This window comes from Saimiri boliviensis, chromosome Y (assembly GCF_048565385.1).
Source record: "Saimiri boliviensis isolate mSaiBol1 chromosome Y, mSaiBol1.pri, whole genome shotgun sequence".
Classification (NCBI taxonomy): domain Eukaryota; kingdom Metazoa; phylum Chordata; class Mammalia; order Primates; family Cebidae; genus Saimiri; species Saimiri boliviensis.
This window is the reverse complement of record NC_133471.1, coordinates 7619995-7645700: the sequence shown is the minus strand read 5'-3', so window position 1 is coordinate 7645700 and position 25706 is coordinate 7619995. Positions and strand designations below refer to the sequence as shown.

Below are 25706 nucleotides of genomic sequence, written 5' to 3'. Positions count from 1 at the left end.
TAACCACCTAAGGATTCTGTGACAGAGGTGATATGGATCAGCAGTAGCCTTTATATTATTTCATTATGTGTATGTAATAAAGTTTTTGTTTCTCTGTTTGAAATGGAGTCTCCCTTTATTACTCAGAATGGAGTGTTGTGGAGCAACACTCGGCTTTAGTCTCAGCTGATTTTAACCTCCTGTGTTCAAGCAATTCCTTCCTCAGCCTCCTGAATAGGTGACATTACAGGTTCATGTCACCACGCCGGAGTAATTTTTGAGTTTTTAGTAGGATAAGGTTTCAACATGTTGGTCATGCAGCTCTAGAACTCCTGACTTCTTGATTCTCCTGCCTCAGTCTCCCAAAGTGCTGAGAGTAGAGGCAGGACACATTGCACCGAGCCCTAATAAAGCTTCTTAAAACACAAGTGAATAAACTTCAGGGAACTTATGTATGGCAGCTTATGTATATGTAGAGTTTGTTAAAAATGCTCTGCATATAAAGGTGTACACCAGTAATTTAAAATTGAAAATATATGGCAATTTAAAAAACAAACTTTTTGAGTATTTTTAGTTTCTGAATTTAATAGTGTGTCTAGAACTTTAACTTATTAAATAAAACATACTACAAGGTAACCCAAAAAAGTTATAGATATTATTACTTAGACATTTCTACTTAAATGATTTTATGATTCACTAATACCACACGATAGACTCTAGTCTAGAATGATAGTGATTTATCTAAGTTAACTAAGAGCTAGAAAATTAATATGGATATGCCAGTGTTACTCTTTAGCATGTTTTACTTGAGATAATGATTTTCTTTTTTTTCTTTTTCTTTTTTTTTTTTTTTTAATTAGGGCGAGTCTCACTCTGTTCGCAAGGCTGAAGTACAATGGTGCCATCTCAGTGCACTGCAACCTCCACCTCCCAGTTTCAAGTGATTCTCCTGTTTCAGCTTCCAGAGTAGCTGAGATTACAGGCACACACCACCACACCTGGCTAACTTTTGTATTTGTAGTAGAGACAAGGTTTTAGCATATTCCCCAGGTTGGTCCCAACTCCTGTGCTCAGACAATCCACCCACCTCAGCCTCCCAAAGTGCTGGGATTACAGAAACGAGCCACTGCACACAGTTGATTGTTTTATCAAAAATACTTATCCTGAAAGATAAGTTTTTTAATTCAGATTTTTTTTTTCCTCTTAGGTGTTTCTGCCTTCATGAAGACAAATGTAGCATACCAGATTGTCCTGTGTTTATATTTGTGGGATAAGAATGGAGGCTGCCTCATGCTCTTTTAGACACCGCCTTCTAGCATTAACAAACAGACACTATTTCAGTATGTTCTGTAATTCAAAATTAAAGAAACATCCTTTTTAAAAATATAGTGTTATCCATAAATAAAACTGGAGCTTAAAGAAAGTCTAGTGCTCACAAGTATATGCTTAGATTTGTATATGTGAATAAAATAATAACACTTGAGGAAAAAATTAAGTTTTGCCATTATTTATTTTAATTTTACAAGATTTAAAATGTCACTGTTAACAAATAGCTTGGATGGTTTTAGTTCTGTTCACAAGCATTAATTATGGAGGAATTTTCTCAGGCTTTGAGGATGGACTAATGCATCTTAAATCTAATAGTGAGTTCTGCTCAGCCTAGTCCAGTGTCAAGAGCAGACCAACTGAGAATCAAAATGTATCAATTTTATTTTTCACATATTTCAACATGTATTCCATTCCTTGTACTGATCCCCAGATTTCCTTCAGGACTTCACACTCTCTCTCTCACTGGCCTGTTTCAACTCTCTCTTTATGTTATAGCACACAAGAGCTTTGGAATTCTCCAGAACAAATGAATTGCATGAGATAAGCTCTTTAATTCTAACCCTAACTTCTTGTGTGAAAGTTTCAGGACAATACACCTGCGAGACCAGGCCTCTGGCACATGCTTCTTATGCATTCATCTTCCACCCATTGATCAACATTTCGTTGGCAGCTGCTCTTCCCATTATTTTTGGAAAAGTAATTGTGGAACAGCCATCTGGCCTCTGTCCAAACCTTGTGTAAGGGGTTTGTATACATGCACCTAGTCCAATGGCTGGGCCATTGACTGATACAATGATAGGTTTCTGAAACTCAGTAAAAGCATTCACAAAGTTTTTTTTATAGTGTCCACTAGTTTAACACTAGCTCTTTTTCTATTATATTTTAAATGCTTCACAAAGTTATCAAAATCAAGACCACAGCAAAAGACACTGCCAACTGCACTGTGCAGAACAAATTTGCTGTCATCATCAGCAGTTCTATCCAGAGCAGACTGTATTTCATTCATTACTTCTCTATTCGATGTCTTATCATATGTTGATCTGGTTGATAGTAAGATCTGGGTGAAACCATCTTTCTTCCTCAACACAATGTCTCTGTATGTGCTGGCACTTTCCATTAGCTTCACACTGAAATGCACCTTCTTGTCAAAAGGCTGGTGTCTTCCATCATCCATATCTTTTCTCTTTTTGCCTCTCATGGTTGAATAGATATTGGTGTTTGTTTTTCAATATGCTGTTAACAAATCTGTGAATGATACTGTGTTCACTGCTCTACCAATTGCTGAGCACAAATAAGTCTCTCTCACTTTGTCTGCATTGCTGTAGTAGAAGTCGTATGAAGCAGCAGCTATAGAATGTGCTTTGTCTCTCTGTGCTTACTCCCTGGTGGGACACTTCAGGCATTGACCCAGGGTGCCTCCGCGTAGGGATAGGTAACCTCAAGAAAAAGCAGCTTAATCCATGGCTCCCACACTCTCGTGTAATGTACAAAGCTTTCTAGGGAATGATTACTATTTCCTTTGTGGTTGCTATGACAACTAAATTTAACATTCCAAAGTTATAACACTTAAAGTCATACTAGTTTATTTTGAGTAGCACACCAGAATGACAATTTTTATACCTCAATGCCAATCATTTTAGTTATTGAGTTCTCTGATTTACATTTGCATTCATTTTATGTCAAAAACAATAAGATAACAATAGTTTTTTGAAGTACATTTGTCTTTTATAATCATGTAAAAAAATTGTGTAGCTATGCATGGTTAAAAGGTTTTATACCTTTTATAACTGTCCATGTATGCATCTTAATTTTCATCTTTATTTCTTTGTACAGCTGTTTAGTGTCCTTTTATTTCACCCTTACATAACTCATGAAGCATTTTCCTAAATGTCGTCTAGTGTTTTATTTATTTATTTATTTTTTATTTCATTTTAGGTTTTTGGTTTCATTTGAAGAACATGGAAGGTTGTTCCATAGGTACACATGTGGCAGTGTGATTTGCTGCCTTCCTTCTCAGCACCTATATCTGGCATTTTTCCCCATGCTATCTCTCCCCAACTCTCCATGCCCCCTCCCCACTGTCTGTTCTGTATTTCCCCTCAACAGACCCCAGTGTGTAGTGCTCCCCTCACTGTGTCCATTTGTTCTCATTGATCAACATCTGCCTATGAGTGAGAACATGCGGTGTTTGAGTTTCTGCTTTTGTGTCAGTTTTCTGAGAATGATGGTTTCCAGGTTCATACATGTCCCTACAAAGGACACGTACTCATTGTTTTTGATGGCTGCATAATATTCCATGGTGTTCATGTGCCACATTTTCTCTGTCCAGTCTGTCATTGATGGGCAATTGGATTGGTTCCAGGTCTTTGCTATTGTAAACAGTCCTGCAATGAACATTTGTCAACATGTGTCCATATAGTAGAACAATTTATAATCCTTTGGATATATACCCAGTAATGCAATTTCTGGGTCAAATGGAATTTCTATTTCTAGGTACTTGAGGTATCATCACACTGTCTTCCACAATGGTTGAACTAATTTACACTCCCATTAACAATGTAAAAGTGTTTTTCTTTCTCCACATTTTCTCCAGCATCTGTTGTCTTCAGATTATTTAATGATCATCATTCTAACTGGCATGAGATGGAATCTCAATGTAGTTTTGATTGCATTTCTCTGATGACCAGTGATGATGAGCATTTTTTTTTTCATGTTTGTTGGTCTCATGTATGCCTTCTTTTGTAAAGTATCTGTTCATATCCTTTGCCCACTTTTGAATGGGCTTGTTTGTTTTTTTCTTGTAAATCTGTTTTAGTTGTTTGTAAATTCTGGATATCAGCCCTTTGTCAGATGGGTAAACTTGCAAAAATGTTTTCCCATTCTGTTGGTTGCTGATTTACTCTAATGACTGTTTCTTTTGCAGGGAAGAAGCTGTGGAGGTTGATTAGGTTCCATCTGTCTATTTTGACTTTTGTTGCCAATGTTTTTGGTGTTTTAGTCATGAAGTCCTTGCCTACATCTAAGTCCTGAATGGTTTTGCCTAGGTTTTGCCTAGTTTTTTTTTTTTTTTTTTTTTTTTTTTTTTTTTTTCTTTTTTAACAAACTTTCACTGCATCTACCGGGGAATGTCATAACTGATGGAGACTTGTTTTAGAAATAAGATTTCCATTTATAAGTTTTTCCTGTCAACACTTGGAATATACTAGTCAAATATAGAGTTAATTTTCTTTCTTTCTTTCTTTCTTTCTTTCTTTCTTTCTTTTTTTTATTACAGCACCTGGAATATGTATGCTAAATGCTTTTTGGGCTCTCATGTTTCTGATAAGAAATCTTTGTGCTATCTATGAGGGTCCTTTGTATATGAATAGTCATTTTTTTCTGTAATGGTTTTCTTTGAGTCATACATGTTGGTATCATACTAAATTTCAATGTGTTAGACACCAACTTACTTAAATTATTATAAATTAACTAATTAAAATTTTTTTCCACGAATGGCCATACTGCCCAAAGTAAATTACAAATTCAATGCTATTCCAATCAAGCTACCAATGACCTTCTTCACAGAACTGGAAAAAAACACCTTAAACTTCATATGGAACCAAAAGAGAGTCCACATAGCCAAGTCAATTCTAACCAAAAAGAACAAAGCAGAAAGTATCACACTACCAGACTTCAAACTATACTAAAAGGCTACAGTAATCAAAACAGCATGGTACTGGTACCAAAACAGAGATATAGACCAATGGAACAGAACAGAGGCCTCAGAGGAAATACAACATACCCACAACCATCTGATCTTTGACAAACCTGACAAAAACAAGCAATGCAAAATGGATTCCCTGTTTAATAAATGGTGTTGGGAAAACTGGCTAGCCATGTGAAGAAAGGAGAAACAGGACCCCTTCCAGACACCTTACACCAAAATTAACTCCAGATGGATTAAAGACTTAAACATCAGACCTAACACCATATAAACCCTAGAAGAAAATCTGGGCAAAACCATTCAGGACATAGGCGTAGGCAAGGACTTCATGACCAAAAAGCCAAAAGCAATGACAACAAAAGCCAAAATAGACAAATGGGACCTAATCAAACTCCACAGCTTCTGCACAGCAAAAGAAATAGTCAGTAGAGTGAATCGGCAACCAACAGAATGAGAAAAAATTTTTTCAATCTACCCATCTGACAAGGGGCTGATATCCAGAATTTACAAAGAACTAAATCAGATCAACAAGAAAAAAACAAAGAAGCCCATTCAAAAATGGGCGAAGGATATGAACAGATACTTTACAAAACAAAACATACAGGAGGCCAACAAACATATGAAAAAATGCTCATCATCACTGGTCATTAGAGAAATGCAAATCAAAACCACATTGAGATACCATCTCACACCAGTTAGAATGGCAATCATTAAAAAATCTGGAAATAACAGATTCTGGAGAGGATGTGGAGAAATAGGAACACTTTACACTGTTGGTGGGAATGTAAATTGTTACAACCACTGTAGAAGACAGTGTGGCGATTCCTCAAGGACCTAAAAATAGAAATCCCATTTGACCCAGCAATCCCATTACTGGGTATATATCCAAAGGATTATATATCATTCTACTATAAGGACACATGCACACGAATGTTCATTGCAGCACTATTCACAATAGCAAAGACCTGGAACCAACCCAAATGCCCAACAATGATAGACTGGACAGGAAAAATGTGGTACATATACACCATGAATATTAGGCAGCCATCAAAAACGATGAGTTCATGTCCTTTTTAGGGACATGGATGAACCTGGAAACCATCATTCTCAGCAAACTGACACAAGAGCAAAAAATCAAACACTGCATGTTCTCACTCATAGGTGGGTGTTGATCAATGAGAACACGTGGACACCGGGAGGGGAGCACTACACACTGGGGTCCATTGGGGGAATGGGGGAGGGACAGGGGTGTGAAGGTGAGAAGAGATAGCATGGGGAGAAATGACAGATACAGGCGAGGGAACGGAAGGCAGAAAGCCACATTGGCATGTGTGTACCTATGCAACAATCTTGCATGTTCTTCACATGTACCCCAAAACCTTAAATGCAATTAAAAAAAAATTCCACTAAATAAGTGTATTCAATTTACTCTTGCCTGGATGTTATATATGTAAAACACTAGAGTTTTTTCAGTTTTAATTATATATAAGATAATTTCAGTTCAAGACAGAATTCTGACTAATAAAAACAATGCCATAAGTATAAATATATGTTTCTGTCTTTAGTAAATAGTGATGATTGCTTTGCCTATATTCACAGTTTTATTATGCAAGGAGTCTTTGTGACTATGTATTTAAATCACTGTGAACAGTTTAAATTCTTATCTGGCTTATGTAAAATTAAAGACAACTTAAACATCAATCACCATCTTAGGAGTGGATTCCAAAAATTGGAGCACATTAAACTTTAAGTTATATAGCTAAAAGGTAAAATTCAACAGACATTATTATACTGATGGGTATGTTACCATGTACAAAACTAAGTTAACAATATACTATTTTGTATATTTACATTTTATAAAAAGTAAATTATAAATGAACATTTGTAAGTATGTAAATGTGCATACAAGGAGATAGTCTCTACCAGAAATATAAAATTGTTAGAAAGAAAAATCTTTTTAGTACATATTATATTATATTATATATTTGAAAATACAAATTCACCATGCATAAATATAGGTAAATAAATAACATAAGTCTTCTTAAAGAACAAACATTTTAAAACATACATTTATCATTTTAATATATTAGCTAAATAAATCAAATGTATCAATAAAATAAATATTTAAGCAGAGAGAGAGAGAGAAAAAAAAAAACAAATAACTCTCTTCTCTCTCCTTAGATTCCACAGGACAATTACAGTTCTGATATTTTAACCAGTGAGTTTACCTAGAAACTCTTACAATGTGATTCAGAATATCCTCAAACTGAGAAACATGTTAAACTACTTGATGAAAAAAAAAAAAAAAAAAAAAAGCACAGTCAATTTTTAACATTTAAATCACATAATTAAATGTTAAAATTTTCTTAATAAACAAAAATACCCTTACACATTAAAATAATCACTGTTGATTGTTGTGTTTAAACTATCTAGTATCAGTTTGAAATTTCTTACACAGCTAATAGCTAATGCTATAATTTGTTCAAAACCAGGATAAATAGTAGCAGGTAAACTATAACCTGAAAAAGTCTGCTCAACTGATAGTTATTCAATTCTTTTATATGGTTTAAATTTTGGATGCAGGAAAGATGAAATAATTTATTGATTTTTACTAAGTTGAAAGTACACATAAGATATTGCTGCAAAGTATAGTGTGGAAAAAGTTGTTCTTTCAGAGGAAATAGTTCTAAGTTTGTTTAAAATAATTTAACATATATCTTGTAATAATTTCTCTTTTTTTGCAAAAATAATCCTCAAAAAAATTCTATGTATAATTTAACAAGTGTGGTCAGTTTTCTAGATAAGATATTATAAAGTTATTTTTAAATGCTGAGAATTTTACACAAAAAGTAAAATTCTAAATTTACGTTTGAAATCACATAAAAATAAATTTATTTTCATAGAAACAAAATGCATTAAATTATATTCTTTTTATTAAATTATAAGACATATAAACTCATCAAGAATATATACATATATATAGTTTTATATACATATAAAGTTTTATATATATGTTTTATATATATTAAAGTTTTATATATATAAAGTTTTATATATATATAAAGTTATATATATATATAAAATTTTATATATATTTATATATATAAAGTTTTGCAAGACGAATTTTTATATGGAAATTCATTCAAAAACTATGTGCAGTGATGTTTTTCTGTAATTCCAACATTTTGGAAGGCCAGAGTTGGTCTTCCCTGAGGTGTTTTTTTTCACTTCAGGTCAAAACTTGAAAATAAGCCTGGCCAACAGACCAAAACCCAACTCTACTAAAAATGCAAAATCTTGGTCAGGCATGGTAGCACATGGCTATATTTTCATCTAATTGGTAGGCTGAGAAAAGAAAATCATGGTCAGGCATGGTAGCACATGGCTATATTTCCATCTAATTGATAGGCTGAGAAAAGAAAATCACTTGTACCTGGAAGTCAGGAGGTTGTAGTCAGGCAAGATAATACCACTGCACTGCAGCCTGAGCACCAAAGTGAGATTTTTGTCTTAGAATAAAATAAGCAGAATGAAGTAAGATAAAATAAAATAAGATAAAATGAAACTCTGTCAAGGAAACTGATTATATGAAGAAAATTAATACTGCTCATTGATTTTTATAGCTTTGTAAAATCAGTTCTGAATTGTAATTATGATATCTCTTAAATAAAGTGAGGCACGCAGTTTACAGTTATCGTAACCATTTCCAGATTCAAAGGCTTTTAAAAAATAAAGCAGGCCAAAAGGAAAAAAAAAAAAAAAAAAAAAAAAAAAAAAAAGGGAAAGAAAATTAAGTTTATCACTCAAAGACATAATATTTATAGAGCTCAAATACGTAGATTTGCTGACAAATATTTATAAGGTTATAATAACTATTTCAGTACCAAAATGCAGAACTTAATTTAAATGAATGAAACATATCACAACAGTGACACATTTTCTCCTGAGTTTGAAACCCAGTGCCTTCATTGTTACCCAAGAGAGATATCAAAATCTCAGCTTTTTAATGCTCATTTCACATGTGTTTTTAACACTATCTTGCAAAAGAAAATAAAATATAGGTCCAACTTAAAATATGAATATAGAAAAAGATGGGGAGTAAAAACAATAGAGAATCTGAGGGATCTCCTGTACAATTTTTCCAAACCTTACAAGTTGTCTTTTGTTTTTCCATTAGAAATTTCTAGAATAGATGATATCAGCAATTTTGCTCTAACAAGACACAAACAAATTTGTTTTTCACAACTCTGGGGAAAAGAGATTGCTGTGACATTGAGTGGAAGAGGCCAGAAATGCTGGTCAATATCTTAAAATGCACAGCAAATGCTCTCACAATAAAAAATTGTCAAAAAATAAAATTTCAAAGGGCAGAATTTAAAAATACTGTTCAGTAGGTAAGCTTTATCATGTACAAGAATAATAATGCTCATCTGAATCACAAACAATTGAGTAATATATTATTATAGAACTCTATATAAGAAAAAATAAAACACAAATATTGTTCCTCTTTTCTAATCCTAACAAACCACACCATCCAAGCATTGCAATGGATGTAACTTTACTCTTAGTAGAGTCTTCATACAAGATGTTCACCAACTCTTGGTTAACAGCCACTGTTCAAAGAATAACTGGAATATAAGTTCTGATATTTTAATCTATGTTACCCCTAGGGTGTTGAATTGAATGCATATGGAGATGGCTGATCATATTGGCAAGAAGTAAAAGAGGCGGACAGAATATAAAATTTTACATTGGTTATTTCACATTTGTGTTTGGTTGCTTGTCTTTTATTTTGTCATATCACTGCAATGTGCCATGCATATCTGCCTGATTACATTTTCTATTCAATAAACTTCTCCAGGACAGAAACTGGGCATTGTTTATTTCTGCATGACAAACCAAAGACAGGAAAGCACATAGAAATCTGTTAGATGTTTGTACAATAATGGTTACTACAATGTTAGGACTTTTGAAGCTTTTGTTTATGCTCTCCCTGCTTTCTTTCACAAGCTATTGTGAATAGTTGTATTTATTAAGTGTTAATAATTCTTATTCCATCCTGTAAACTATCTCATGTAATTTGCAAAAATGCATTATTCTCACAAGAGATACTGAATCATAGAAAAGCTAAGTAACTTGTTCCTCTGAAATGACTTATATGGCAAAAGACTCATTTATCTTATCTCCTGTCTACTGGACAAAACTTTACAATATTACCTAAGTGTGTGTGACTATTTTGTTACTCTTTTACATAACTTTTCTGTGAACTCTGTTATGATAGCCCGTGTTTGAAATAAGCAATAATAGTAAAAATTAGAAGTAAAATGTTTTGAAAGAAAGAAATATAAAATAATGTATACCTTTTATTTTCAGTTACTTTTAGTGGTTTTTTTAAACTTCTTTCATTACATTTTGAAAGTCAAAGGAGTAAATAACTGACTTACTTTGGTATTTAGAGTCTTGTTGTTCCCCTAAATAATGTATTTGAATATTTTTGTTAATGAAGACAAACCAGAATTAAGTAAGACCAGAGGCAGACAATATTACTATATTAGGGTCGTAAAACACCTTCAAATCATCTTTCTTTATTTAGCTATTTTTATACTACAATACGATACACCCAGATAATTTTGGTAATAGTTAAGGTAAAGTTTAGGTGGATGATTATTTCAGTTTTATAAGAACTTCAATACATTACCTAAACACTAAGCAGAAAATGGCTTAATTTAAGGAACATTACATTAAACGTAATTAGACAGAAATCATAAAGACCAAGTATTGCATGTTTTTATTCACATATTGGAAATAAACAAATTGATTTCATGGATGCAGAAAATATCATGGCAGATCATTGTAGTCTGGGAAAGACATTAAGCAAACAAATAAATGAGTAAGTTCATAGGTTAAAAAATACAGTTAGAAGAAATAGTTTATGAAGTTTGATTGTAGAGCAGGGAGATTATAGCTATAAATAATTTATTATATATTTCAAAATAATGAGAAGTTTAGATTTCAAACATTCTTGACAAATAAACACTACATCTCTGCAATGACTAATATACCAAGTACCTAGAAGCCAATTAAGAATTTGGTCATTGCTCATTGTGCATGTGTATCCAAATATCATTTGCACTTTGTAAATATGTAAAATTATAATGAACACATTTAAAAGAACACTAAATGGAGGTTCACTTCAATAAGACATTTTACTTAATCAGGCCATTTCTGAATTGTAAAAAGCTCTTTCTCTCAATTCTCTGGGACATTGTGGTCTAAATGTTGAGTTTGGAAGTGCTTGCAACATGTTCTTGGGCAATCTGAACAATAGCACAAAACTCACACATGCCACTCTTCAACACTGGGTGGAAATTTTGATACACAAAACTCCTGGATGCCATGAAACAATATGTACAATTGAATGATAATTACAACTGTTTCTTGCCTTGGTGTTGAGACTGCTTCTATAGCTGAAGACCATAAAATAATTTTAAAACCTGCAACACCTATAAAACATTGGGTGAATTAAGAAAATAGTCTAATGAGGAACTGCTCAGAAGAATTCAAAGATAATACGAAAATTACATTGTCACAGAAGTGTAAGGATGTGCTCATCCTGTTCAAGAGCAAGTAGTCTCTTATTTTCTAGGATCAAATTGGAAGCACCTCAGGAATTACTGGATTTCACTGTCACATGTGCAACGTCTTTGAAGATCTCCCTATTCACCACCAGAAACCTGATGGCTGACTAATGTCAATTTCAGAATGGGAGAACAATGTTCCATTTAGCAGGCTTTCATAGAGAACAGAAATGAAAAGACTAATTGAGGGTGGAATGAGCAAATTAGCTCAATAACTGAACTGCAAGCTTATGAGTGATTAAAAATTTTAAGATAGTATTTTTTAAAGAAATTTGTTTGAATTCATGATTAATAAATAGCAACCAATGTCCTGAACATGTAGATAATAGAACACTGGACTTACAAGCTGATGAAAGTATGTGACACATGTACATTCAACAAGCTGTGTCACATACTAGCACAACTGCCTAGTAGTTAAAATTTAAGGAGTATATTAAAAAGGACATGTTGGCATCCATTTGAATAACCCTCTGCAGGATGTTTGGGAAATGAGTAGAACCAACAACTAGACATCATGATGTATTCCCTTGAGGTGGCAGCATTATAAATATGCATCAGTAATGTAGAGTCAGGATTAATCTACATATATTCCTCTTGTACACTCTAGAAAACAGAAATTCCATAATCTATGTGTGGGCCAGAATTGAAACATAGATTGCAAACAGCTATGGCCCAAACTGAAAGACCCTTAACATAGCTGGGTTACAATGTACCATTATCGGTAGTGCTGACAGTGTATTTATAGGTCTTGACTAACGTAGACTGCACTTTGCATTCATAGTGATTTTTACTAATGATTAAAATAACATAAGAATCAAAACATAATATATGGTAACCAATTTGAACAAACAAATTGCTCTCTTTTAAACTATGCAACACATTTTCTGGCCTTTTGTGTCTAAAAATAACCATAGACATTTTACACAAAAATGAAACATTATATGACTTATATAAAATAAGAAGAGGCTTATATTTTAACTAAATCCTACAACCGATAACAAAAGTTTTAAAATAAAAGAGAAATAAACTATGACAGTTATTGCTTTATAGAACAATTGTGACTGACTAGCAATTTAATCAGAAATCTTGGTGTAATGGTACTTCAAACTGCTGTGGATTATGGTGATATACACTTCACTCGCATTACATGAAGCAAAGTTTTAGCAGCTTCATCTAATGTATTCTACCAAGAAATACCTCAAGCACATAAAATATAATCTACTATGCTTCACACATATTGACATATACAATTTTTGAATATTGGTTTTACTGATTTAGAATTCCTATTATAAATATATTGCTATTCTTTATTTCAACAAGGAATTATCAAACATTAAATGTGAAGACCATGTGTACAATTAAAATCTGCTTGTTTTTCTCATTTTTCTCCATTTTATATTTATTCTGCATATGATTTAACATTCTAGACATATGTGTCCAACCTATAATTTGAAATCTTTAGGTGTCCCATGTGGTTTGAAAGTGGAGTCTACTGAAACAGATTCTTTTTTCCAAGAGTAAATTCCAATACTATTCCCTCAATTCATCAAATCACATCAAAAGCATATGTCTCATCATCTCCTTACTGCTGCTCCACTTTCTTCAAAATCAAATTATCAACATAGGCTAATTCTAACTCATAAGGAGCTTATGAATCTGTACAACATATGTCCACATTGCAGTTTTCCTAATACAGAACAACTGTAAACTTCTACTGATAATTTGAACACTTCCTTACTGTGGTCTATTGTTATAGGCAGTGAGACACTTTAAATTTTATCTATCTATGATCATGTAATGGTTCATCAAGTCAAACTGAATATTTCACGACTACTAAGAAGGCAGTTATGTCAATACTAAGTCTGTATCCACTAGATACTATGTTAAAAAAAAAAAAAAAAAACAACTAATAATCTGATTCTTTATCTTGCAAAATGCTTTTTCCTCTCCAAATCTAAGTCGCATACTTTCTGTAATATTCTTCAGAGAACTTTTAATTTTTCTGTTTATTCTAATGCTTTTTATTTCACCAGGACTGTGTATTCAGTGCTGCATTTCCAAAACCATAATTAACACACACTTAAAACACTTTATCTAATTCAAAAAGCTCTATTAAGAAAGGCTTTTAAAAATAAGAGCGCTATTGTAACTCACTTTCAGAGGTAATAAAGCCTTAATTAAAGGAAGCTGTTTAAATCTTCATTTATTTACCCTTCATCGTTAAAGGAAATATCTATTACTCTTTGTAGAAACACTAGTATGTTTGATTATGTGAAACTTACTGAGGCCTTACTGGGAATGATACACTATGTGATACAAACATGTGGTCTTGCTGTTTTCAAATTTAAAAATTTCTAAGACTTATACACATTCTTATAGTGACTTAAGATGTATGAGTGTATACTGACTGTTGGCAATTAAAATTACTCTTAGTTTATAATTGTTTTTCACCTTTTGAACTGTAAATATAATAACCTCACAGATGAAACCAACAAGGTTTAATTAAGTTATGACTTAATGGTGAGCACACAGGATATTCAGAAGAATGACAGGCAGCTTTTGAAAATGTCATTGCAAAATTGTGACTGAGAAAGTGAAAAAGAATTCTCCCAAACAACTTCATTTTGTTTCTCTACCCCAAGGCATCTTTCCCATCCCTGGGCTTAGACTGAACCACCTTTAGCAGAAGCTTCTTTACAGTCTACAGGCTAGAACAAATATAGTAACAACTGTTCTCAAGATATACTTCCCTCTTAACTGAGAACTAGACCAAGAAGCTAGGATCTAGAAGCTACCAAATTTTGGCCCTCCCTAAACTGCTGGATTCTACTCTATATTCTGCTATTATGGACTGTGCTAAAGCAGTTACCCATATAGAAATGGTATTCACTAACCTCTGGACTTAAAATCCTCTAATTAAGAACGATCTTAAGAGATTAGAAGCCTTAAATGGGTCAGATGGCACATTCCCTGCCAGGGGAACAATATAGAGATTAATATGCGGCTACAGAACACATCATACTTCTGATTGCTAGAAGCAAAAATTTTCAAATGACAAGATATTTAGAGCCTGATATTAACAGTGAAAAAACAAGCTGTGATGTTACTGTGAAGGAAAGAAGAAAAAAAAGTGTACATCATAGAGAATTTCTGTTTCCAATATGTGGTTATGTTGGCTTAGAAATGCTATGTACATTGATGAAGATAGCATTGAGACTAAAAATTACTTTGGGCAGGGTGGCAATTTCCACAATATTGATTATTCCAAGCTATGATCATGTAATGTTTCTCCATCTGTTTGTGTCCTCTCTTATTTCCTTGAACAGTGGTTTGTAGTTCTCCTTATTGTGGTCCTTTGCAGCCTATGTTAGTTGTATTTCTAGGTATTTTATTTTCTTTGTAGAAATTGTGAATGGCAGTTTGTTCTTGATTTGGTGGTCTTTCAGTCTGTCATTGGTGTATAGGAATGTTTGCGATTCTGCCTTTGATTTTGAATCCCAATGACCTTAAATTTCATATTGAATCAAAAGAGAGCCCACATAGCTAAAACAATTTTAAGCAAAAAGAACAAAGTGGGAGGCATCACACTACCTGACTTCAATCTATACTACAAGCTTACAGTAATCAAAACACAATGATACTGATATGTAACAGAGATATAGACTAATGGAACAGAACAGAGGACTTGGAGACGTCACCTATCTACAACCATCTGATCTTTGACAAACCTGACAAAAACAAGCAATGCAGAAACAATTTTGTTTAATTAATGGTGTTAGAAAAACTAGCTAGCCATGTGCAGAAAGCAGAAACTTGACCCCTTCCTGACAATTTACACTCAAATTAGCTCCAGATGAATTAAAGAGTTAAACATAAGACCTAATGCAAAAACAAACAAACAAACAAACAAACAAACAAAAAATCCTAGAGGAAAACCTAGGCAAAACCATTCAGCACATAGACATTGACAAGGATTTCATGACTAAAACACCAAAAGAGTTGGGAACAAAAGCAAAAATAGACAAATCAGATCTAATTAAACTCCAGAGTTTCTTTACAGCAAAAGAAACATTCTTAGAGTGAACCAGCAACCAACAGAATGGGAAAACATTTTTTAATCTACCCATCTGACAAAGAGCTAATATCTAGAATCTACAAGAAACTAAAACATATTTACATACACACAAATACAAGCAACTCAATTCAAAAGTGGGTCAAGAACATAAACAGACACTTTTGAAAACAAGTCATGTATGATGCCAACAAACATATGAAAAAATGTTCGTTATCACCGCTCATTAGAGAAATGCAAATCAAAACCACACTGATATACCATTTCACTCCAGTTTGAATGGCCATCATTAAAAAACCTGGAGACAACAGATGCTGGAGAGGATGTGGAAAAATAGAAGCATTTTTACACTGTTGGTGGGAGTGTAAATTAGTTCCACCATTGCGGAAGACAGTGTTGCAATTCATCGAAGATCTAGAAATAGAAATTCCATTTCACTTAGCAATCCCTTTACTGAGTATATATCCAAAGGTTTGTAAATTGTTCTATATAAAGACACATGCACATGTGTGTTCAATGCAGCACTGTTTATAATAGCAAACACTTGAAACCAACGCAAGTGTCCACTGATGATAGACTGGACAAGGAAAATGTGGTGCATATACACCATGAAATACTATGCAGCCATAAAAAATGACTTGGAACCAACCCAAATGTTCACTGATGATAGACTGGCAAGGAAAATGTGGCATATATACACCATGAAATACTATGCAGTCATAAAAAATGATGAATTTGTATTCTTTGTTGGGACATGGATGAATCTTGATACCGTCATTCTCAGTAAACTGACACAAGAACAGAAAATCCAGCATCATATGTTCTCACTTATAGGTGGCTCTTGAACAATGAGAACACATAGAGACATGAAAGGGAGCATCCCACACTGGTGTCTGTTTGGGTGGAACAGGGAATGGACAGTGAGGGTAGGGAGGTTGGGGAGGAAGAACATAGGAAGAAATGCCAGACACAGGAGACTGGGGAATGGAGGCAGCAAAAACATTGCTATGTGTGTACCTATGAAACAATTCTGCCTGTTCTGGTTAGGTTCTAACCCAAAGCCTAAAGCGCAATGTTATTTACATATACGTACATATATGTATATATGTATGTGTGTGTGTGTGTGTGTGTGTGTATATATATATATATATGAATATAAATATAATTAAATATGTAAATTTCCCAAAGCAAATTTGTAATAGAAGAAAATCTTCATGGCCTTGTGTTTGGTAATCACTTTTTGGCCAGTCCATGAAAAAAAATTGATAATGTGGACTTTATTAAAATTTGAAATGTCTACTCTGTAAAAAATTCTGTTAATGTCAGTCACAGTGACTCAAGCAGGTAATCACAGCATTTTGGAGGCCAAGGAGAATGGATCACCTGAGGTGAAGTTTCACATCAGCCTGGAAAGCATGGTGAAACACTATTTCTACTAAAAATACCAAAAAAAATTAGACCAATTCCTTGAAACCAAGAGTGAGAGATTGTAGTGAGCCAATATCATGTCATTCTACTCCAGCCTAGGAGACAAAGGAAGACTTTGTCTCAAACAAAGAGTGTGTGTGTGTGTGTGTGTGTGTGTGTGTGTGTGTGTGTCACATCATCGTTTTAGAAGAATAAAATGCAAGCCACAGTAAGAAAAATGGAGTAAACCCATCTGAAAAATGACTTGTATGTAAAATATAGAAAGCAACTGTGTAATTCAAGAAGATAACCCAATTAAAGCGTAAAAACCTGTATCAATACCTCACCAAGTAATAGATACAGATAGAAAACAGGCATACCAAACAGTGCTTACTGATTTCCTGATTTCCTGATGCTTCTGCTGAATGTTGAGGCTTCAAGTCATCCGCTCAGGAGGAGCAGTGGCTGCCAGAGTGGGAATGGTTCCATAGACCATACATACATATCCCAGCTGCTAGATTCAACTGGATCTCCTTTTTCAGCCTCCAGAATAGCTGGTACTACAAACATACACCAGTGAACCTGGCTAAATTTTTGTATTTTTTGTAAAGATGAGGTTTTATCACATTGGCCAGTCTGGTGTCAAACTTCTGACATCATTATCCACCCTTCTCAGTCTACCAGAACCTGGGATTACAGAGGTCATCTACCTTGCCAGCCCTAGAATACATTTTTAAAAATTGAATTTCTGTGCCACAACACATGCGTGCTTTTTTTTGGTAGCAATGTTAGAATAGTAAAAAAGCAATAATAACAAAAAGGGCCAGATTGAAGACATCACATATCATATGATCCCATTTTATGACATTATTGTAAACTCTACAGAGATGGTAAACAGCTGTGACACACAGTAATGTGGAGGGGGCAAGAAGTGAGTTGAAATGAATGATTAAAAGGATATAAATGCACCAGGTGGAGTGGAATTTCCCTGGTTGGTGAGATTATGCTCAGTCTGGAAGAGCCAGGACAGCATGAATAAAAAAAACTTTTAGTAACTTTTGGGAAGCAGGGTCTTCTTTCTTTATGCATAGAGGTATTTCAGGGTCAGTTCCGAGGAAGATTTTGTTGAATGTGGTAAAGAAGATACATAACAGAGCATTTACCAACCTAAACATTTGTAGGCATACATGTCAGTGGCATTAAGCATGCTCATGTTTCTGTGCAACCATCTCTGCCATTTCCCATTCTCACCAGCAATAAACAATTTTTTTTTCTTTTCTTCTAATCATCCCTCCCCACCCTCTCCATCTCCATTGTATCTCCCTTACCCTTCTGCAGTAGCCCCCAGTGTATGATTCTCCTCTCCCTGAGTCCATGTGTCCTCATTGTTCAACATCCATCTATGAGTGAGAGCATGAAGTGTTTGGCTTTCTGTTCTTGTGTCAATTTTCTGAGAATGATGGTTTCCAGATTTATCCAAGTCCCTACAAAGAACATGAACTCATCGATTTTTATGGCTGTCTAGTATTACGTGGTGTATATGTACCATATTTTCTTTGTCCAGTCTATCATTGATGGTCATTTGGGTTGGTTCCAGGTCTTTGCTATTGTACAAAGGGCTGCAATAAACATACGTGTGCATGTGTCTTCATAGTAGAACAATTTTTAGTTCTTTGGGCATATACCCAGTAATTGGATTACTGGGTCAAATGGAATTTCTATTTGTAAATCCTTGAGAAAATGCCATACTGTCTTCCACAATGGTTGAACTAGTTTGCACTCCCAACAGATGTTTGAGCGTTCCTATTTCTCCACACCCTCTCCACAATCTGTTGTCTTCAGATTTTTTATTGATCACTATTCTAACTGGTGTGAGGTTATATCTCAGTATGATTTTGATTTGCATTTCTCTAATGACCAGTAATGATGAGCATTTTTTTCATGTTGTTGTCCTCAAATATATCTTTTTTTGAAAAGTGTTCATATACTTAGCCCACCTTTGAATGGTTATTTTATTTTATTTTATTTTTGTATATCAGATTTAGTTCTTTGTAGAGTCTGGAGATTAGGCCTTAATTATCTACATACTCTTCAACTTTTCCTTAAAAAAACTGACATTCTAATGGTTTTAAACTGGTAATCTCATTTGGTTTAGATATTTATTTACCCAATGGCTACTGCTCTCAACAACTTTTTATGTGTTTATTATCATTGGATTTATCAGTAATTTCATGGATATGACACTGAATGCACAGGAAACAAAAAATAGATAATTGAACTTTATTAAACCTAAAATCTTTGATGAATCAAAAGACACTATTAGTACAGTAAAAAGAAAACTAACAGCATAGGACAACATATTTGCAAGTCATATTTTTGGTACTCTTGCAACTCAATAACAAAAAGCAAACAATCCAATTTAAAAAAATTGGCAGAGCACGTGAAAATACTTACCTCCGAACATACGTAACTAGAACATGAAATGATGCTCAGCATCACTTTCCTCAGGGAAATTCAACTCAAAGGCACAATAAGATACCACCTCACAACAAATAGATTTATAATTATTATTAAAAGAAAAACCTAAACTAACAATGGGTTGATACAGAGATGCAGAAATGTGAATGCAAAATGGTGCAGCTTCTGTGGAAAATAGTTTGGTGTTTCTGCAAAAACTTAACAGAATTATCACATCAGCAAATCCACCCCCAGATATATACACAAAAGTATGTACACCAGGTATTCACAGAAAAACTTGTACACGTATGTTAATAGAAACATTATTCACAATATCTAAAAGGTAGAAACAGATCAGATGTCCACCAACAAATAATAGAAAAACAAAAGTAGTGTATCCATTCAATTATATAATATTCAGCTGTAAAACGGATTAAGACACTAATACTACAATATGAAAGTAATTCAAAACCACTGCATTTAAAGAACTGAACATAAAAGGTCACATACTGTATAAAATTTCCTCATATAAATAACCAGAATGAGTAAATCCTTAGAGACAGAAAACAAATTACTATTTTTCAGGGGTCAGAAGGACAGATTGGGTAGCAGCTTCTTAGCATGTAAAAATTTTTCTTTTAGAATAATGTAAATAATTTGGAAGTAAGAGGTGGTAGTGACTCAAAAATGTTTACATACTAAATGTCACTGAATTATACATTTGAAATATTAATTTTATATTATGGAAAATTTACCTCAATTAAAAAATATCTATCCAAAGTATTTCCTCACCATAATGGTCATTCTTTCCACAATGTACCCCATAACCTGAGAGTCATATCTTTCCACAGTCAGGAACTGCCTGTGGTCTTGGAAACCACATTATGGGCATATACTACAGCCACACTGTCTGCTAGGTTTTAGGCCTGTTACTGGTTGACAGTATCTGAGTTACTGGCAGCACATCCATCCAGGTCTTTAGCAATATGAATTCCTGTCTCTTCAGAAGAAAGAACTCAACTGAAGGGCATAAAGCAGAAAAAGAGACTGAGGAAAGTTACACACCGGGGGCTGGGGGGGTGATGTCTATTGCAAAGCTTTAGAGCAGGAAAGAATGGAAAATGCACTAGGAAGTGATCCAAGTAGGGAACTTGAAGAACAAATGAGGCCATTAATCTTTATCCAGGGACATTATAGGCTGGCTCACCACCAGCATGTGGTTCACCCTTTTCCATGATTCTTCCCATAGCATAGGCAGCTTGCATGCATAGTGCCCTTTTTGCCATCTGGAAGTGACCATAGGAAGCATGTTTAAGAAGTTGTACACATGCTTTTCTGAGGCTGTCTCTCCCTTCCCAGTGGAGTGATACAAAATGGTCATATTCTACCATTTTATCTCTTAATGCGCATGGCTCAGTCCACTCACCCAATAATTGTGATTTTATTGGAAGCCCTTTTTGCTTCTCCGTGGTGCCTGCCTGCATTTAATTAACACTTTAATGTTAACAGCTGTAGATCAGTAGAAGCTTCTCTCTTTCTGGCCTTAGATGCTAAGATATCAATTTTAGAGAATCAGCCTGATAAGTGTTCAACCATCCCCTGATGGTCTGATATTCATGGCAAGTGGGTGGCAGGATCCCTTTCCTGACCCACTAATGCCTGTGTGACTACCTATAAAAGACCCACTGGCCATTTACAGCTCCATGTTACTTTTCCTCTGCTATCTTCACAGACACTCAGTGATCAGTGATGACTCTTTAGTGTTTACAAGGTCTTCTAAATCTTTGCTGTAATCTAGAACTCAGCACATAATATCCATGGGTAGTATATTTCAACAAAGGAAAATTAGGAGTTTCTGAACACCATATGTGCAAGTGTCTTGCTCAGATGAATTGACAGCAACTCTGCAAGATATGGGTAGTACCATGTGAAGAGCAGAAAGCCAGGAAAAGGTAATTGAGTGACTCACCTTCAATTGCACAGCTTGTAAGTGGCTTCATCCTTACCATTCAACCCACAGCCAGGTCACGATGTGTCATTTAGAAAAACTGTGAGTCACATAAATGTGTGTTCAGACCAAACTCACTTATTTCTCTGGACTATGATGATCTCTCTTCTGGGGCAATGGGTGAAAACATGCACCCAGTCATCTTTCTCTCATACACACATGCTGTATGTACTTCACACCTATCAAGACAGACTCTTTTTCCTGAAACCTCTCATACATAGGGTGTTTAGAGGAGAATGTTTACACACAGATTACAGAAGGCAACTTTATAGATGGCATCAGAAGAATAAGTCATCTGGAGGAGAAGCTGCTGATTTCAAATGTAAAGAAAGAGCAGTATGTGAAGAAGTTATTTCCCTGCAGTGTGGAGACAAGGGGTTGTCATAAAGCAGGGGAACAAGAGGTATTGCAGGTAATGGATCAGAAACTTAAGAAAAGGGTCAGGGGTTTCTTAGCAAGGTGAATGCATAAAACCAGTAGTTTCCCAAATGCTCATCGACAGGAGAAGTGTGAACAAGCTGTGGCACATTCACACAGTGGCAAGTCTGTGGCCCTAGGCTGGCCAGGGAGAGATTAGTACTGGAAGGAGAAGGTTATGTTTTTATGAGTTTTGTCGTGGTTGTGGCCTTGAAGTGGATGAAATAGTCACATGGAGAAAAACATGAATTTCTTTATTTACATGTGTGCAGTTTACTTTATGCTAATCAAACATCAAATAACTTGTTTTTAAACAAAAATAATGTTTTCTTTTTAAAGAAAGAATAATAATTCTCAGCTGAATGTAACAATGAGCAGGAGACATAAGAGTTGGAAAAGTAAGAGGAAGGGTTAGGACAGCCACATGAATAGGTAAAACAAGACTCAGGGAACACATTGGCTGTGGAAGCCTCTGTCTGAGCTTCTCAGCTCCACTATTGGATGGCAAAGGGTGCCCATCTGTAAGGTATGGATTTTCTCACAACATAACTGTTTCAGCAAGCAAAGGCTATAGTTTGAGGACTGCTGCACCTTTTCTCACATGAATCATATAACTCTGTCCTCACTGGATACCTACCTGGAACCAATCTGATCTCAGCTGCCAGATGAAGGAGATACTCACATCCTTGGAATCTAGTTCTGGTGACCACTAATGGACACAGGTCTGTAGGTAGGAGCACAGCTCATAAGTGGTAGAAAAAAGACTGCAAAGTACACAAGGTTACACAGCATTCAGGGAAGCCAGCCCAGGCCATGTAAACTCGGTTCACCACTGAGGGCCCTCAGTGTCCCTCTATGAGAAAGGAGCCATTACAACCACCAATTTCAACAGCCTTTCCAGGCTTTCACAGGCCAAAACAAGTTTGAATTCTGCTGACCTTAAATTCTGCTGTCATTCTGTATCTGACACACCTTTAGTACCAGAGACTGGAGTCAGAGTCCGCAACTCAATTTCTCCTACATGTGCAGAAGGATGTGTCTCATGACTTCAGCCTCCAATTGTGGCTGGTGCACACAGCACTTGGCTATCAGCCCTTAATGGTTTTTGCTTTTACCTCTAACCAAGCTTTACCAAGATGTCTCTGGGGTGAAAGCTGTCACCACCTTCCTTTCTTTTTGGCTTTCCAGAGGCTGTCTCAGAACACGTTTCACTCTCCAAGACAAACTACTGTAGATTTGGGCAGCTTTGGGTTGACATTTAGGAAAGCTGTGGCTTGAGTAGGGAGGTTACTTTCTGCTCAGTTTCCATTTGACTCTACAATGAGAATTAAAATGTCCCTGAGCTCAGACACAGTATGGCCTGTGAAAAAGACTCACATAGTCCTCTGTCCTGCACACCAAATGACCACCTAATACAGTAACTAGTGGCCCAGAAACTTCATAGGTCAAAATGACCTTCCTGTTCCCATGTCTGCTTTCTGCTATTTCTCCCTTCATGCCGAACTTTGCTTACCCTCAGAGACAGAGAAAATGTTGAGTGCTAATATAAACATTTTGGTTCCATCTCGTAGAGAAATTAGTTTTACATTCTCTCTCCAAGATAAAGATCAGAAAAAACTATTAGCACAACATCTGTAATTGTATGGTCTGCATGCAAGTGGAGGGAAAGCATCTTGATTCCCATGCAGCAACAAGGAACAAGAAGGTGAAGATTTCTGCAAAGGGATCAGGGAAGCTCAGGGACTGCCCCATTCCAGCATCATTCGTAATTGCATACAGATAAAACTGAGTGTACAGAAGCTTTTAAAAAAGAGAAAATGAAAGACAAATATGATTAAACAGACAACTTGCCTCCAGAGAAATGAGTCTCTGTGTTTCTTCCTCTTTCTGGGTCCCCAGCTTTCTCTATTCAGGGAAGGGCCAGAGCCATTGCCATGAAAGTTTGAGGAAACTATAAAAGGTTGCTTCCATAAGAAAAATAGCAAAATATAGGAGGATGAGAAAATTCACAGATTTTAAAAGACATCTGGAATTTCTCTTTATGTATATAATTTTAACTCTAAAAAAAGAAAACACAAAAAATAATAAATACTATTAAAATATTTTTAAAGCACATATAATTTTTAAAAACTTTATAAGAAAAAAAGTTAGCTCTCTGGGAATTCATCCCAGAGTTGCAGTATCCAAATAGCACTTAAAGTTTAAAATAGAACTGAAAACATGTAAGGAGACACATCACAAAATTTGCAACAATGCCCGGAGTTTACAAAAACTTTGCTTTTTAAGAAGAAATGTTTAAGAGCAACATAGATTAAAAAGACTCATATCTAGGACTATTAGTGTAAGATTTCAAAACATCAAGACAGACAGACAGACACACACACACACACACACACACACACACACACACACCAAAAAGATAAAATAGGCCATCTGCAAACACATACATATCAGAATTACATCTAAGTAAACAACTATTTTAAAAGAATGCTATAAAAAGATACAATTTTTTTTTTCAATTTTTAAGGAAAAAGTACATTTAACTCAACATTCTGTCTCTGTCAAATGTTAATGAAATTTGAAGGCAGACAAAAGACATTAAAGAATAAGAGACGATGAAGAAATAAGATCTGGAACCCAGGAAGCACTGAAACAAACTCAGAGAGGCACTTATGGGAGTTCTGAGGATGACAGCTCCACCACAAGCCTAGGGAGACATTCTGTGGATGGAAACAGAAAAAAGAAAGGCTCCCAACAGTGACTTTTCAGATGAGATATTTGAAATGTTGGAAGATGTTAAGGATGTGATAATAGCAGACAATGTACTTTTAAAAATAAATAAAGAAAGAAAAACAATTAGAAACTCCAAGAAAACAGAAAGCTAATGAAAAATGCTTGTATATTCATGAATACTAAAATATGTAGGTAAATTCATAGTGCCAATATCCTCTGCACAAGTGTAAAGTCACAAGATTCTATTGTATTGGATCAACAAACTCTATATCTAAATATATATCCTTTACATTTACTTAGAGCTACAAAAGAAACCAAAAAAAAAACAAACAAACAAACAAAAAAAACTAACATCATGCTATTTCTATTATGGGCTGAGGGTAGAGGACAGGTAGGGAATCGAAGCAGGAATAATTTGGGGTGTCAGAGAGTTCAAAAAGTGTCTCTGTTCCAGTTGTAATGGTTTCAGGTCTAACTAAATACCATATATTAATCTTGACCCTACTTACACACCCTCAAACAAGACACAAGTGGTCACAGCATCTAGTTCAGAGACTTAAGGTCTCTCCAAATCAGATCCACCTGTAGGCATCAGCAAGGGCAGCAACAGGTACAGCCATAGAGGTTACTGCAGTGCGCATCATGAAGCCCAGTACATATCCATAGACCAACTTCCCAGTCATAAGAAAAAATTATTGGAAGACACTAGTGCTAGAGACGTCAGCCAGTGGTGCAGCCAGAAAGGAATAAAGCATGTTACTGCAGGCAGGTAGAAGGCAGAAGCCAGGGCCAGAGAAAATGAGGGGGAGGGTGGCAGGATCACAAACAGATCCATACACTGGAGGGTACGTCTCAGCACCCTCCAGGACACCCTGGAAGGACAGAAAAAAACATCATCCTTTGGTACGTTGAGGCTCTCTCAGGCCGAAGCTGTGGGGCCCTGTAAGGAAACTAAAGCTAATC

At 35.1% G+C, this 25706-nt stretch overlaps 1 pseudogene; it reads right to left on the bottom strand.

The window, feature by feature from the left end:
* Positions 1-1671: 1671 nt before the first annotated feature.
* On the bottom strand, positions 1672-2314 carry LOC141583050 (testis-specific chromodomain protein Y 1-like; annotated as a pseudogene).
* Between the last annotated feature and the right edge of the window lie 23392 nt (positions 2315-25706).